This window comes from Sarcophilus harrisii, chromosome 2 (assembly GCF_902635505.1).
Source record: "Sarcophilus harrisii chromosome 2, mSarHar1.11, whole genome shotgun sequence".
NCBI lineage: Eukaryota > Metazoa > Chordata > Mammalia > Dasyuromorphia > Dasyuridae > Sarcophilus > Sarcophilus harrisii.
In genome coordinates this window covers 532,250,810-532,267,429 of record NC_045427.1, presented here as the reverse complement: position 1 = coordinate 532,267,429, position 16,620 = coordinate 532,250,810, and the positions used below count along the sequence as shown (strand labels likewise).

The 16,620-nt window shown below is 32.7% G+C and overlaps 1 protein-coding gene and 1 long non-coding RNA gene across 18 annotated transcripts in view; one reads left to right on the top strand and one right to left on the bottom strand.

Moving 5' to 3' along the window:
• Positions 1-16,620, top strand: part of MEF2A (myocyte enhancer factor 2A) — a 222,813-nt gene that overhangs the window by 66,539 nt on the left and 139,654 nt on the right. The window lies entirely within an intron of this gene.
• On the bottom strand, positions 7,054-13,815 carry LOC116421851. The gene is made up of 2 exons (XR_004232413.1): positions 13,229-13,815; positions 7,054-7,341 (listed from the first exon to the last, which is right to left on the bottom strand). It is a non-coding gene; the product is annotated as an uncharacterized LOC116421851 (long non-coding RNA).

The following is a 16,620-nucleotide window of genomic DNA, read 5'->3' as shown; positions in this document are numbered from 1 at the left end:
GTAATATCAGTATTATTTTATATGAATGACTTTATAGTTTTGGATTTGGCATTTTACTATTTTTTTTTGTTGTTGATGCAAGTGATTTAGAAGAATTTGTTTTCTTGACAGATGAATAATAGTTCTCCAAAGCAATTAACAAATAAATTTGTTTTCTAGATGCAGTTCTTAATTTGTAGTAGGGACAGGAATTGAGTCTTTAGTTTCATTGATAAAGGGAGCTCTCAGATGAGAAAATTACTTCTACCAATGTAGGTTAGGACTTGTTCTGCAATTTAAAGTCTCAGACTTAAAGTTGCCTAGAGCACTTTGAGGTTAACTAACTTGCCCAGGTTATCTTGGCTAGTTTGAGTCAGAGATGGTACTTGAATCCAGGTCTTTCTGCTTCCAAGCACACTGTTTTTGTATTATATCTGATTTAACTAGTGTATTTTGTTTTTTTCCCCCATAGAGATTGCATTGTTTTTTTTATGTTAAACATGTACAATTGCTCCATACATGCTTCCACAAGTATCATGTTGTACAAGAAAAATCAGATCCAAAAGGGGAAAAGAAATGAGAAAGAAAACAAAATGTAAGCAAACAACAAAGAGTGAAAATACTATGTTGTGATTGACATTGAGTTCCCACTGTCCTCTGTCTGGATGCAGATGACTTTCTTCATCACAAGACAATTGGAACTGGTCTAAATCACCTCATTGTTGATGAGAGCCATGTCCATCTTGCTGTTGCCATATATAATGACTTCCTGGTTCTGCTCATTTCACTTAGCATCAGTTCATATAAGTCTCTCCAGGACTCTCTGAAATCATCCTGCTAATTATTTCTTATAGAATAATAATGTTCCATAATATTCATATGCTCTGACTTGTTCAGTCATTCTCCAATTGATAGGCATCTACTCAGTTTCCAGTTTCTTGCCATTACAAAAAGGGCTGCTACACACATTTTTGCACCTGTTGTCCCTTTCCCTCCTTATGTATGATCTCTTGATCCTATGATATGATCCCGTCATATAATCATGTGATAAAAGCCCAGTGGAAACACTGTGGATCAAAGGGTATGCATAGTTTGATAGGCCTTTGGGTATAGTTCCAAATTGCTCTCCAGAACGGTTGAATCAGTTAACTCCTCCATCAGCAATGTATTAGTGTCCCAGTTTTCCTACATCCCTTCCAACATTTATCATTATCTTTTCCTGTCATCTTAGCCAATCTGAGAAGTGTATAGCGATATCTCAGAGTTGTCTTAATTTGCATTTCTCTGAACAATATTGATTTAGAGCACCTTTTCATATGACTAGAAATGGTTTTAATTTCTTCATCTGAAAATTGCCTGTTCATATCCTTTGACCATTTATCATTTGGAGAGTGGCTTGAATTCTTATAAATGTGGGTCAATTCTATATTTTATAAATGAGGCCTTTATCAGAACCCGTTAAAGTAAAAAATTTTCTCCCAGTTTGTTGCTTTCCCTTTAATTTTGTCTGCATTGATTTTGTTTGTACAAAAACTATTTAACTTAATGTAATCAAAATTGTCAATTTTGCATTCAGTAACGTACTCAAGTTCTTCTTTGGCCACAAATTCCTTCCTTCACAGATCTGAGAGGTAAACTATCCTTTGTTCTTCTAATTTGCTTATAATATCACTTTTTATGTCTACATCATGAACCCATTTCGATCTTATCTTGGTATAGGATGTTAAGTGTGAGTCAATTGAATTGATTTTTGAAATTTATGCTTTAAAAAAATAGCTTCAAAAACTCATGCCATGAAGTAAATTAGCAGATGCCTTATATCTGTCATTAATCTTTACTAATCAGTTTATGGAGATAATGAAATATTAGGTTTATAAGAGAAAAAACTTTTTAGAAATATTAAGGAGAAATGAATCATAGTATCACAGATTAGGATCTGTAAAAAGGGGTGATTATTATTCCTTTATTCCAGGGGTCCTTAATTTGGGGTTATTTTGGTACTCAAGGGTTCAGTGGGTTAACTTTGGTGGGAGTGAGACATGAACTTTTATGGGGAGAAAATTCATCTTTATCTTCCAACTGGATTTAGCATTTCCTTTAAAGTATGAATGGCAAAAATGATTAATTGTGAAGGGGTTTATCCATAGGCTTCACCAAGTTGTATCCATGACTCAAAAAAGTTTTAAAAAAAACAACCCTTCCTCATTTTACAAATCATGAAATAGGTACAGAGAGGTTGTGACTTTCCTAAGATAACACTTCGCTAATAAGTGTAGATGGTGTACAAATCCAGGTAAGGTATAACATTAGGACTCTTTGTACTTCACTCTATAGTATGTTGTTTCTTTTCCTTTAAAATACATTTTATTGTTATCTGTTGCTTGTTTCACACATAACTCACATATGATCCTTTTTATTCACACTGCCACCATTCTCAAATAGAGTCTTGATCTTCATCCCACCACCTGCTTGTTCTGTTTCAAATATTTGTCATATTTGAATATCTTTATTATTTGTCATATTTGAATATCTTTCTAACAAGTCTTCCTCCTGTATCTCTTCTCATCTAATTCATCCTTCATATTGTTGCCATATTAATTTTTCTTATGCATGTGTGAATCTGGCCATATCTTCTCAGAAATCTTCAGTGGTTCCTTATTACCCAATTAGTAAAGTTCATCATCCTTTACTTATTGGTGATGGTCAAGATATTACTCTGAGCAGGACCAGGAGATCATTATATACTTCAACAACAATACTATATGATGACCAGTTCTGATGGACCTGGCCATCCTCAGCAACGAGATCAACCAAATCATTTCCAATGGAGCAGTAATGAACTGAACCAGCTATGCCCAGAGAAAGAACTCTGGGAGATGACTAAAAACCATTACATTGAATTCCCAATCCCTATATTTATGCCCACATGCATTTTTGATTTCCTTCACAAGCTAATTGTACATAATATTTCAGAGTCTGATTCTTTTTGTACAGCAAAATAATGTTTTGGTCATGTATACTTATTGTGTATTTAATTTATATTTTAATGTACTTAACATCTACTGGTCATCCTGTCATCTGGGGGAGGGAGAAGGGGGTAAGAGGTGAAAAATTGGAACAAGAGGTTTGGCAATTGTTAATGCTGTAAAGTTACCCATGCATATATCCTGTAAATGAAAGGCTATTAAATAAAAAAAATAAATAAAATAAAAGCTTTTTGTTTATTAAAAAAAAAAGATATTACTCTGAATTTATTTGCTATTATATGTTCCAGTTTCCTCATTTGCAGTTCAGTACGGCTAAATTTCATTAAGGTACCATTCCTTCCCTGAAATATACATGAAACTGGGACAGTTAGATGGCACAGTGGATAGTCCTGGTGTCAGGAGTACCTGAGTTTAAATTGGGCCCCAGCTACTTAATACTTCCTAGTTGTGTAGCCCTGGGCAAGTGATTTAACCCCAAATACCTTACACAAAAAAAAAAAGATAATTTTTTTTCTTTTAAAAGAAAGTAATATATACATAAGCCAAAATGTATAGTAAATACTGGCTATACTTGTCTCTTTTTCAATTTGCATTTGTACCAGGCTTGACATTGAATTCAGACATTAGAATCCTTCTCATTATTATTTTTTTTCCTGTCAGAGAGATGAAGTAGTTCAAGTGATTGTTCTAATTAAAAAAAAAACCAAAAGCAGTTATTCCTTTTGAATTTCACTGCCTCACATCTATCAATCTATCTATCTATCTATCTATAAGTTAGGATATAATCCTAACTTATTATTTTAATTTTTATTATTTTATAGAAATATTATATAAATATGTAAATATTATTTAATTATTATTATTGTTTATAGTGTACCACTAAATATTAAAAAATATTCTTATTTTTGCCAGTAATAAAAAGAAATTTTCCTTACTGGTATGGTTAGAGTCCTTAATGCTATGTACTTTATAGTGATCTGCTAAAAACTTAGTTACTGTTATAAACATTCCTTTTCTGAAAAGTTTTATTGATGCTGTTTTATTTTTACATTCTTTTAATTCTTAATGACTACCTCTCCCCCAAAACCATTCTTCATTTTTAATAAATTGATCTTGTTAAGTTGTTTTATCTATATCTAACTCTTTGTTCTTCCATTTGGGATTTTCTTGGCAAAGTTACTAGAGCGATTTGTCATTTCCTTCTCCAATTCATTTTACAAATAAGGAAACTGAGGCAAATAAGGCTAAAGGACTTGTCCAGGGTTATATAACTAGTAAGAGTCTGAAGCTAGATTGGAATTCAGATTATCCTGACTGCAGGCTTGGGAGCTAGACACTGTTTCACTTAGCTGGTTCAAATATAGTTAAACAAAATACCATGTTTTGAAAAATGTATGCCTCATTCTTTTCTTCCCCTCAATAGTATATTATGTTTCCTAATACTTATAAGAGGTATTTCTTGAAATTCATTTTTATAAGATTGTGTTCGAAATTTTTTCTTTCTCCTCTTCCTCCTTTCCCTTCCCCAAGACAGTAAGCAATCTGCTATAGGTTAAATGTGTACAATCCTTGTAAGTATATTTTCATATTTATCATGTTATGTAAGAAAAAAACAGACCAAAAGGGGAAAAAAATCTACGAGAAAAAAAAAGCAAGCAAACAAAAAAAGGTGAAAATACTATATTTTGATCCATGTTGAATCTCCATAGTTCTCTTTCTGGGTGCAGAATGGCAATTTTATTCTGAGTCTATTGAAATTGCTTAGGATCACCACGTTGATGAGAAGAGCTAAGTATATCATGTTTGACCATAGGAAGTGTTACTGTTACTCTGTACAAGGTTTTCCTGGCTCTGCTCACTTCACTCATTAATCAATTCATGTAAGTCTTTCTTGATCATTTTCCAAATGATGAGCACCTAGCATGCTCATCATTTCTTATAGAACAATAATATTCTATTACATTTATTCTATGCCTCATTCAGCAAATCTGTCATCCACTACCGTTTTATCAAAAAGCAAGAGACATAATTCACTATCATTCCCCTGAAGTCACAGTTGATCACAGGATTGATAGTTTTGAAGCCTTTTCAATACTGTTTTCCTTTAAGTTATTGTAGTCATTATGTAAATTGCGCTGTTTTATGCTTGATTTGGTTTGAAGTAGTTTATCAGACATTTTCCAAAGTTTCTCTGAATGTTACTTATTTCATATTTCTTATGTACAGTAATATTCCATTATATTCATATTTCACAATTTTTTCAGCCATTCCTCAGTGGGTCCCTTCTAGTTCCTTGTGGCTATAAAAGTACTCAATAAATATTTGCAACATGGGACCTTTTCTTCTGTCTTTGATCTCAGGATTATATGCTTTATAGCGGTATTTCTATAATGCTTATAGGCAATTTAGTGACTTGTTTAATATGTTTATAAAATGCTTTCTGAAAGAATTGAAACACTCATAAGCTACATCAAAAGTTTAATTAGTATTATGTTTGTTATTCAGCTTAAAACATCACAATATATTATAGTTGACACTAGGATTCTAACATATATTCCAACATTGTCTTAAATCCCCTTTCATTAAAAATTTAATCATGATGTCTTTGACTTTGAACACATTTCAAACTTTCAATTTACAGATTACAGGAATATAATAACTGGTAAAATTCCATTTTAATGAGGTCATAGAAACAATACACATTGCTTACAGTGGAATACTATTACTATGACAAATAGTAGAGTGTATTATATCTTTTAAAAGTTGATTACAAATATGATACTCCACCTCGTTGATTGGTCTTGTTGATCTTTGCCAGACTTTATGTTTAAAAGTGATAAAATTCAGAAAAAGTAGAAAACAAATAGCCATCAGATTATAGGTTGAGATTGGAAGGGAACTCAAACATCATCTAATCTGGTTCCTTAATTTTAGTTTTAAAATATTATTCCTTTTCCTTTTGTCCTAGTTACTGACGATAACAATATTTCCTGTTTTGGGAGGCATTGCACTACTTGTTAAAGTCAACCAACCACTTATTAAGTATCACTATGTGACCAGCTTTGTGTTGGATTGGAGATTGGAGATGGCAAGATAAAAACAAATTAGCTTTTATTCTAGATCATTACCTTTTTGCAATTGTTTTATAGAAACATTTAATATATAGTGGTGTTATTTTTTAAAGATAATTTTTGATAGCTACTATATCTTTTACACAGGTAGAATCTTAAAGTACTCTTGATTTTAGTTTATTTTTATATTCTGTTTTTGAAGTTACATGTGAAAATTAATTTAAAAAAATGTATGGCTATATAAACATGCATTTTCTAGTAGTTTTCTAATGAAGGTTCATTGCCTATTTTTGAACAGGAGTGTTCTCTAATATTTTGGATTTAGTTTACTATTCCTTTGTCTAATATGAATATAGTTGTACTTCGAACGCTTATGATTTTTAGATAATTAGTTATTCTTATTAGTACATTTGGGAACTGCTATTTGTTATATATTTTAAAATAAGAAAAAGAAATGAGAATTTTTGTATTTGTTTTAGATAGAAGGATACTTTAATTGTGTGGGCACAAGTTTTTCCAGTGTTTGTTACTTATCCTACCCAGAGGTGGAAGAATAGATAATTTTGGTACCATTGATTCAGATTAATTAACTATGACACTTTCTCAATTTTCTTTGAAATGACATTACCAGATTCATTGGAATGTCTTAAGGTAAATAAAATCCTTTCAGACTTTTGGCCACATAGGATTTAGGACACGTGTATGCTGAAGTCAGCTCTTGATCTAATGAGAACCTGATTATTAAATTTTTTAAAAAATTATTTTTAACATTATTTTCTTTTAAAATTTTGAGTTCCACATTCTTTCTCATCACTTTCATGCTCAATGAAAAGGCAAACAATATGATATTAGTTATACATGGGAAATTCTGAAAAACAAATTTCTGTTTTTAGTCAACCCTCTCTTCCTCCCTCCCTCCCCCCAAAAGCAAGAAAATTATTCTTCAGTTTGTAATCAGAGATCATCTCTTCTCTCTCTGGAGATAGATAGCAGTTTTATTTTTTTTATCATGAATCTTTTGGAATTATTTTCAATCTGTATTTACCAGAGTGACCAAGTCTTTCACTGTTGACTATCATCACATTGCTGAACTATGCACATTGACATCCTGGTTCTTCTCATTTCACTTTGCCATCCGCTCATGGAGATCTTGCCATGTTTTCTTTTCTGAAACTACTTCCCGCATCATTTCTCAAAATATAGTGATACACTTTCTTAATCTTATGCCATAGTTTGCTCAGCCATGAGCTAATTGATGGGCATTTCCTCAATTTCCGATTCTTTGCCATGACAAAAAAGATCTGCTAGAAATAAAATATAAATATTTTTGTAAATATAAGTCCTTCCCCATTTTCTTCTATTTGGGGTACAGATCTGATAGTTATTGCTAAAGTTATACAGTTTTGTAGCCCTTTGGAAATTGTTCTTTAGAATTGTTTGACCACTTCACTACTCCAGCACTTAACTAATGTACCTATTTTCCCATATCCCCTTCAACATTTTTCATTTCTGATAGTTGTGTGGTGGTATCTCGGAGTTGTTTAAATTTGACTTTCTCTAATCAGCAATGATTTAAAGCACTTTTTTAAAGCTATCTTTTTTCTCCCTTGTATTTTTTTTTTCTCAATTGTAAAAATCTTGACAGTCTTGAGTGCACTGCCACCTTTGTTGAGGGACTTAACCCAATGCTGAGAGCAATAGCCGTGGCAGTAGGGACTTGGCCATGTGCTGTGAGTCTGAAGCTTTTTTTTTTCTCATTCAATTCTATGACTTTTGAAGCAAATGAGTGCCAAGATACTACTGTATTCACTTTTGCTGGCAGATTATCCTTGGTTGTAATTCTATACATTTTGCCTTCCAAATATCATATTCTAAGCCCCTGCTTATTAAGGTGAAAGCTTCTAAATTTTGTGTGATCCTGACTGTAGCTCCATCAAATTTGAATTGTTTCTTTCTGACTTCCAGTAGTATTTTCTCCTTTTCCTGGGGGCTCTTCCCTTTTTCCTTTTGGAATCTCTTTTAGAAAGTAATTGTTGCTTTCATTCAATTTTTATTTTACCCTCTGGATTTAAGATATTGGGGCAGTTTTCCTTGATAATTTTTTGAAATATGATGTCCAGAAACTTTTTTGAGCCTTGCTTTCAGATAATTTAGTACAAAAATATAAAATGATCTTTCCTTGATCTATTTTCCAGGTCAGTTCTTCCAGTAATATTTTTTTAAGTTTTTTCATTCTTTTGACTTTTGTTTCATTGTTTCTTAAAGACTCGTGGAATCATTAGCTTCTATATGATCAATTTCTTATTTTCAAGGAATTGTACCCCTTTTTTCATTTGGTCAGTTCTGCTTTTTAACGCAGTTTTTCCCTCTTTTAGCCAATTTTTGTACCTTTTCTGTATCACTTAGCTTATTCCTTTTTGGTTTTTTCCCTGAGGTAATTGGGGTTAAGTGATTTGCCCAGAGTCACTGTCAGAGCTGGGAAGTGTTAGTGTCTGAGATCAGATTTGAAGTCAGGTCCTTCTGACTTCAGGACTGGTGCTCTATCCACTGAGCCATCTAGCTGCTCCTAGCTTTTTTTTTTTTTTAAAGATTTTTTTAGGTTATATATGTACATTCCTTCTTCTTTCTTCTTCTTCTTCTTCTTCTTCTTTCTTCTTTCTTCTTTCTTCTTTCTTTCTTCTTCTTTCTTCTTTCTTCTTCCTTCTTCTTCTTCTTCTTCTTTTTTTACATATTTCCATATGATTTATGTGAGAGAAAAATCAGAACAAAAGGAAAAAAAAACACAAGAGAAAACAAAGCCAAAAAAAAAAAAAAGGTGAAAAGGGTATGTTTCAATCTGCAGTCAGAAGGCATAATTTTTTCTATGGATGAGAATGCTAATTTTCCATCCAAAGTTTATTGGAATTGCCTTGGATCATTGAATTGCTGAAAAGAGCTAAGTCTATCATAATTAATCATCACATAATATTACTGTTATTGTGTACAGTGTTTTCTTGATTCTGCTCACTTTACTTTAAAATACAGTTTGATATTTGGTATTTTAGGCCTTAATGTTTATACTTTTTTTCCCCTTGAGTTTCTATGCCTTTTATTTCTCCAAATTAATTTTTTTATTTCCCTTTTCTCCCCCCACAGAATTTTGCTACTTTTCATAGGTTTATAATCAAAGGTCTAATTCCTTTAAAAATAAGATTGATCGTTTCTCAATCCAACATTAGCATATGTAGAAATATATATACTATAAATACTATATACTATAAAAAATAAAATACCATATAAATATATACTATAAACATATTATATTACATTTTTTTCCTTTAGTTGAAAAGAATTTTATGATCAATGAGTTATATTGAAGTTCAATGTGATTGAAATTGGCAGCATTTTTAATTATATTTTACTTTTTCTAAGTTAAGGTAAACAGATAAATTCTTAGGTAAAACTGGAATAGAATTATAGTTATTTTGGTATGATTAACTACTTTGTTCACAGTTTTAGTGTGAAGGTAATTATATTACTATCTGTCATTCAGATTGAACAGTTGAATTGCATGAAAGCTAATTAAAGCATAGCAATTTCATTTAAATAGCTAATAATAATTTTAAAGACACAAATCATCCCAAATAATCCTAAGGAATAAATTAATCCCTTGTTGATAGTGTACCTCTAAAAGAATCTAATTTAATTCTCAGGGTTGTAGGTTATTACTGCACAGAATTAGTCCTTTTAAATGGTGGTCATTGACAGATTTGTACAAGAGTATAAATAGGATAATCAGTCAATCAGTAAACATTTGTTAAATGTCTACTATTTGTCAAGGACTGTGCTAAGCACTGGAGTTTAAAAAAAAAAAAAGCAAAAAATAATCCTTAACCTTAAGGAGCTTATAATTTATTGGGTAAACAATATCTAGACATAAAAAACAATAAATAGAGAGGATAAATAGAAAATAATTAATAGAGGAAAGGCTCTAGAATTAAAGGGGATGAGGAAAGATTTGTTGTTCCTATTTTGTTCCAGAATTTTAATTAGATCCTAAAAGGAATCCAGGAAGGTTGGTATTTGGAGCACAGAGAGAGAGAATATTCCAGCTATGTGGGACAGACAGAGAATATGTCTTTAGAGTTGAGAGATGGAGTGTCTTATTTAAGGAACAATCATATGAGGCCAGTGTTACAGAATCAAAGTATGTAAAAATCAGGTGTTAGAATACTGGAAAGATTGGAAGAGGCTGGGTTATGAAAGACTGAGCAATTTTGTATTTGATTCTGGAGGCAGTAGGGAACCACTGGAGTTTATTTGGTAGGGAAGGGACATGATCAGATCTGTATTTTAGGAAAATTACATTGGTGGTTTGGAGTGGGGAGAAACTTGAGGCAGGCAGACCCAGTAGCAGGCTGTGTGATAGTCCAGATGTAATATGGTAAGTCATGATCTTTTACATATAGCAATATATAGTTGTGAGAGTTAAACTATGCGGAAAGCTGAACATCACAGAATTGATGCTTTCAAATTGTGGTATTGGAGACTTTTGAGAGTCCCTTGGACAGTGAAGAAATCAGACTATATTTAAAGAAATTTGTTCAAAGTATTTACTGAAAGTCAAATACTAAAGCTGAGGCTTATATCCTTTGGCAACATAATGAAAGGATAGAAGTCATTAGAAAAGTTCCTGATGGCAGGAAAGATTGAAGGCAAAAAGAAAAAGAAGATGGAAAAGGTTGAGAAATATAGATAATATGTTGGAAATAAGGAACATGAACAAGGACAGACTTTGAGAGATAGTGGAAGATAGAAGGGCTTGACATACTATGATCCATGGGATCATAAAAATTATTACATGACTGATTAAACAACAGTAATGTGATGACAACTTGTATTAGAGTGGTGACAGTGTCAGAGAAAAGGATGGGATGTACTCGTTGAGTAAAATGAATAGATGATGTAAGTTTAAAAAAAGATTTCAGATATCCTTGGACCAGCTTGTGGTTTTTGTAATTTTCTATAGGAAATATATGTCTCAAATATCTTCTTATTCCAATTCAACCTCCCTTAGGTATTAAAGTCCTTTTCCTAAATTGCAGATCTGACCTTTTTAAACTTTAAGAGGCTCTCTCTTACCTTCAGGATCAAATACAAGATCATCTGTTAAATCTGAGGATTTAAAGTGTTTGATAATGTCTCCTTTCCATCTTTCCATTTTTCTTATAATTTACTCTTTTACACTGTAATTCAGTGGGATACTCTCTGTTCTTCAAAACAGGATACTCTTCTTTCAACTCTGTTCATTTGTATTGACATCTCATTTAAACAAGATGAGCAGTCAAGGAGCCCAGATGAGTTCTGGATATTCAGAATGTAAGGGAGGGATGGTAGTGGCTTCAAATAATCTGACATTAATAGAGTCCAAAATTTACTATCTTTAGATTTCCATTTATTACAAATTGCTAAATAATTGCTTTATTCAAAATTTTGCTTTATTCAGAGAAACTTTCTCCTTAGAGTGGTGAACATGGAATGAGTAATCTTTTCTGTATCTTAAGCTCATATAGTATTTAGGAATTTGGGAATCTGAGGTACTTTTGCAAAAAATCTAGTTCTTTTAATAAAGATTTGTTGATTGACAGGACTTACCTGGAGTCCATTGTTAGGAAAATCTTGGGTTGAAAAGCATGATATTAAAAAACAGGAAAGTATACAGATGGGGAATAAGGTTTAGAGCTTAGTGGGGAAAAGGAAAACATAAATCAGGGGTGAGTGAAAGGTATTTGTGGGCCCAATGAGAGGTAGCTTTTAAAAAGGTGACTCAAGAAGGGTGGGAATATGGTGAGATAAAGTCCTGATTTATACCAGCCTTATATTTTCTTATTTCATTGCTTTCAGTTTTACTTACCAACACAGTAGTATTCTGTACATCTTAACATATCATTACACATAATCGTTATCTCTAAGATTTTAAGATCTGAAATTCCTTTCTCTGATTATATAGTTTTATTATCTTTTATCTGTCCCTCCTTTTGACTCCTCCTAAATCTGTTCTTTGTATTTCTCTAATACTTCCTTTCTTTTTTCTTCCAGTTCAGCAACCTTGATTTGACCTTATTTTCCTTCTTTTTTCTCTTGACCCTATGGATAACTAATATAATTATACACTGTTCCTCACCCTTGACCTCTTGTTCTCTCAATCATTGCTGCTAGTTATATTCCCATTTTTGGATTATTCCCTTAATCTGCCTTCTCTGTTTTTTACTTCTTTGATACTGAATGATATTAGAAAAAATGATAACAACATGGATTGAATTCATTATAAATTTGTTATTTAAAAAATAGATGTCATTGAAGCTGTTTATATAATTTATATAATTATCTATCTGAATACCAACTGGACCCATACTGCTGCCTTGGAAATCTCTTTATTCATCATGGACTGACTCCCTAGTGCATCTCTGCCATGGGCTGTTGTCCTAAAGTTCTTTGCATCAGCTTTCTCTGACCCTTACCTTTCTTCTCAGTAAATGAACTCAGTTTATTAACTGAAAAATAACTCCTGATATTTATATTTTCCATTTCCCTTCTCACTTCTCTGTCTTCAGTTTCTCGTTATCTGCTGGCTTCTTTCTTATTGCCTATAAACATTTAGGTCTTTTTTAGCCTTTACCAACTAAACAGATAAACAGTCCTCCACTTGATCTTGCCACCCCTTCAAATATTATCTCATTTTATCATCAGTCAAATTTCCTTTTTAAAAATATATTTTAATAGTATTTTATTTCTCTCCTTTCATATGTATATACCAACACACATATATGTACATATAGATTTCAGCATTCATCTTTGCAAAACTATGTTCTGAATTTTTCTCCCTCTTTTCTCCCCTTTCCTCTAGACAGAAAGCAATATGATATAGGCATAACTTATATAATTATTCTAAACATATTTCCATATTTGTCACACTGTACAAAAAATATCAGATCAAAAGGAAAAAAAGAGAATGGAAAAACAAACAAAGGGGAAATACTATGCTTTGATGCACATTCAGTCTCCATACTTTTTTCTCTTTCTGCAGGCAGATGGTACTTTCCATCACAAATCTATTGGATTGTTTGAATCATTTCATTTTTGAAAAGAGCTAATTTTATCAAAGTTGATCATTGCACAATGTCAGACTTCTTAAAAAGTTGATTGTCCTACCTGCTGCTGTTTATTTTTCCACTCCTGGAAGTCTACTTGTTGACTGTATCACTTTACTGAAACTGCTTTTTCCAGTTTTATTAATTTTCATTTAGCTGCTGATTTCGATGATTTTTCTCAGTCTGCATCATCTTCTCTTTAGCTCTTGGTATTATTTTGCCCCTCTGTCTGTCTCCAGGATATGTTCTTCTCACTTGGCTTTGACTTTCTTATGTACCTGCTGCATTTGGCATGTTTGACAACCTCCTCTTGGACAGTCTTTTCTCTTTGGATTGCTAGGACATTATTCTCTTCTTTTTTTCCGGCTCCATCTTGTCTGATTGATCCATCTTAGTCTCTTTAGTTGGCTTATTTGCCATGTTCTTCGTTTCCCCCTCTCCCAACTGTGGATGTTCTCTGACCTGGGCCCTTTCCTTTTTTTCCTCTGTACTGTCTCAGTCAGAACCTCCCATGGGTTTAATTATTTCTGTGTAAATAATTCCAGATCTATACATCTATTCCATTTTTGAGCTTCTGTTGTAGATCTTTTAATGCCTATTAGATATGTCATTAATTTTTTTTTGAGACATAATAAACTCAAAATACTTTAAAACTGAATCCCCCAAATCTTCTCTTCTTTCAGACTTTCCTATTTCACTTTAAGGCACCATTATCATTCCAGTATTGCTCAGGATTGCAACCTCATCATCATTTTTGAGTTTTCCACTTGCCAGATCTTGCCAATTTTACCTTTATAACATCTCTTGCGTCTTCTCTCCACTCATGCAGCTACCACATTAATTCAAGTCCTCTTTACATCTGACGTGGATAAATGTAAAAGCCTTCTAATTGTTCTCTGTTCCTCAAGTGTCTCCCTACTCTTAAGTCATCCCATGCACTACTATCAAACTGATTTTTTCCATAAGCAAATAGCTTACTCCCCTACTTAACTCCAGTGATTTCCTATTGCCCTTAAAACCAAACATAAACAATCTCTTTTTAGCATTTAAATCTCTGCACATCTTGAGTCCATCTTATCTTTGTAGCATCACTGGACATTTGTAATGTCCAGGCTAACTTTCTGGAGGATTTTCTGGATGGATCTTGGTCTTTAGGTGGAGAAGTAATGAAGGCAGGAGGGCCACCGGGAGGCTGGTCAAAGATGGAGTCCGGAGTTTGGAATCTGGAGTCTTCTCTGTGTCTGTGACAGTGATTCTTCTGATGTATCTGTCTCTGAGGGATTCTTCTGTTTCTGTGGCTGAGAGACTTTTCCCAGTCCTCCTAGCTCTTAAATACAGTATGTCAGTATGATTATATCACTGCAGCAACTGAGCATGTGCAACCATTACATCACCATATCACATTAAGTATATATTTAGAGAACCGTTATCTCACACTGAGTATGTACTTAACTATAAGCACCCTGTTGTCCTTGATTCAAGTATACCTTTTCAGAATTCTGGCCCTCTACAGGTATTATCTTTCCTCCTGCACATTCCTCAACTCACTCAGATACTGCATCTGCTTAAACTAGACTTAGTTCTGTTCCTCACACAGGATGCTCTGTCTCTGGTTTCAGTACCTTTATACTTGCTATATGGTATCCCTGGAACTCATTTGTTCCTACTTTGTATATATTTGTATTTACCTTATACTTATATTGTATATATCTTTACATTACATTATCTTTTCTACAGAAAGTGTTTTAATTGTGATCAGTAATTGTTTCATTCTTTCTACTTGTATTCTCATTGCCTAATGCCTGAAATATAGGAGGCACTTAATAAGTGCTTGTTGTTTGATTAATTGGCTCTCCATCTGCCTGCCTGACTGCTTCTCAGCCTTTTTTTTTTTTTAATGTGCTGAATCATTATTTATCTCCCATCTGCTAAGTGTAGATTTCTCCTAAGATTCTGTCCTAGGCCTCTTTCTCTTATTTCTTTATACATTTTCTTTTGTAGTGAGTACTTAATAAGTACTTGTTGATAGATTGATGATCACATCAGCTTCCATGAGTTAAATTATTTCCTATTTAGTTGACTCCCAGATATGAATATCTTAGCCAGATCTCTAGTCAATGTTCCATTTTGATATTGCTATCTGTTAGTCAATGTGGCATATAGAGAGCTAGATTAATTTTGGAAAATAAGTTCAAACCTGTCATGACATTTATCATGGACAAGTCACTTAACTTTTTTTTGATAGTTTACTCATCTATAGGAGATGAATAATAAAACCTATAGTACTTACCTCAAAATATGGTTCTTAGACTCTAATGCAGGGCTTCTTAAAATTTTTCTATTAGCATTCCCTTTTAATCCAAGAAATTTTGGGGATCCAGGTTATATAAGTATATAAAATAGCTATTCAAATAAAACATTTACTCATAATAAATCATATTTTCTTTTGCCCCAATTAGTTAATAAATCCTATAGGCATCAGAACCATAATTTAAAAGTGATTCTTTTTTTTTTATAATTTTTTAATTATTTTTTTTAAACCTTTTTTACAGGATATATCATGGTAACAAGCATTAACAAATTTTGAAACCTCTTGAATTTTTCACCTCTTACCCACACCTCCCAATGGCAATGACCAGTAAGATTTTAAATATTTTAAAATATAAATTGATCACAATAAGTATAATGAAAATGTTATTCAAAAAAATCCAACTCTGAAATGTTTACATTACTTTAAAAATCAAAATGGCAGTGAGCATAATTTAGGAATTAGATTCAATTAATGTTCTTAGTACATCCAGTTTTTCTCTTGTAGCTTTCAGTTCATTAACTGTCCATTGGAAATGATTTGGTTGTCTCTTTAGGGATGGAGGTCCATCAGAACTGGTCATCATATAGTATTGTTGTTGAAGTATATAATGATCTCCTGGTCCTGAAGAAGCTAGATTCTAATGAGATAATCTATGTGAGGTGTTCTGCCAAAATTTTAAGTACTACATGTCAGTTATTATAATTTTATTTTACTCTTAGTATCACTTGCTTTTTATCATTTCTTTGCCCCCCCCCCCCACTCTCTCATACACACACACTCTCTCTCTCTCTCTTTCACTCTCTCTCTCATAGGTCCCTATCATCTAGAATCAGTATTTCCATTCTTCAATTTGGTACCACCCAGCCACTAAATCAATTTTCTTAGATTCAGGTCTGATTGTGCTCCTCTCCTGCTCACCCCTAATTTAGTATTACCTTTAGGATAAAGTACAAACAATTTCCATACCAGGTCACCTGTACTTCTGTCATCATCCTCAGCTCTCCTACAAACAGAACACTGTGCTTGAGTTAAAAGGGCTTTTGCTTGATGTTGTCTAGAAACTAGGGCTCCATATCACTTCTTGAATTTCACTTAAAATCTCCCCCCTTCTCTCTCTGACTGCAAACCCATTTTCCTACTTT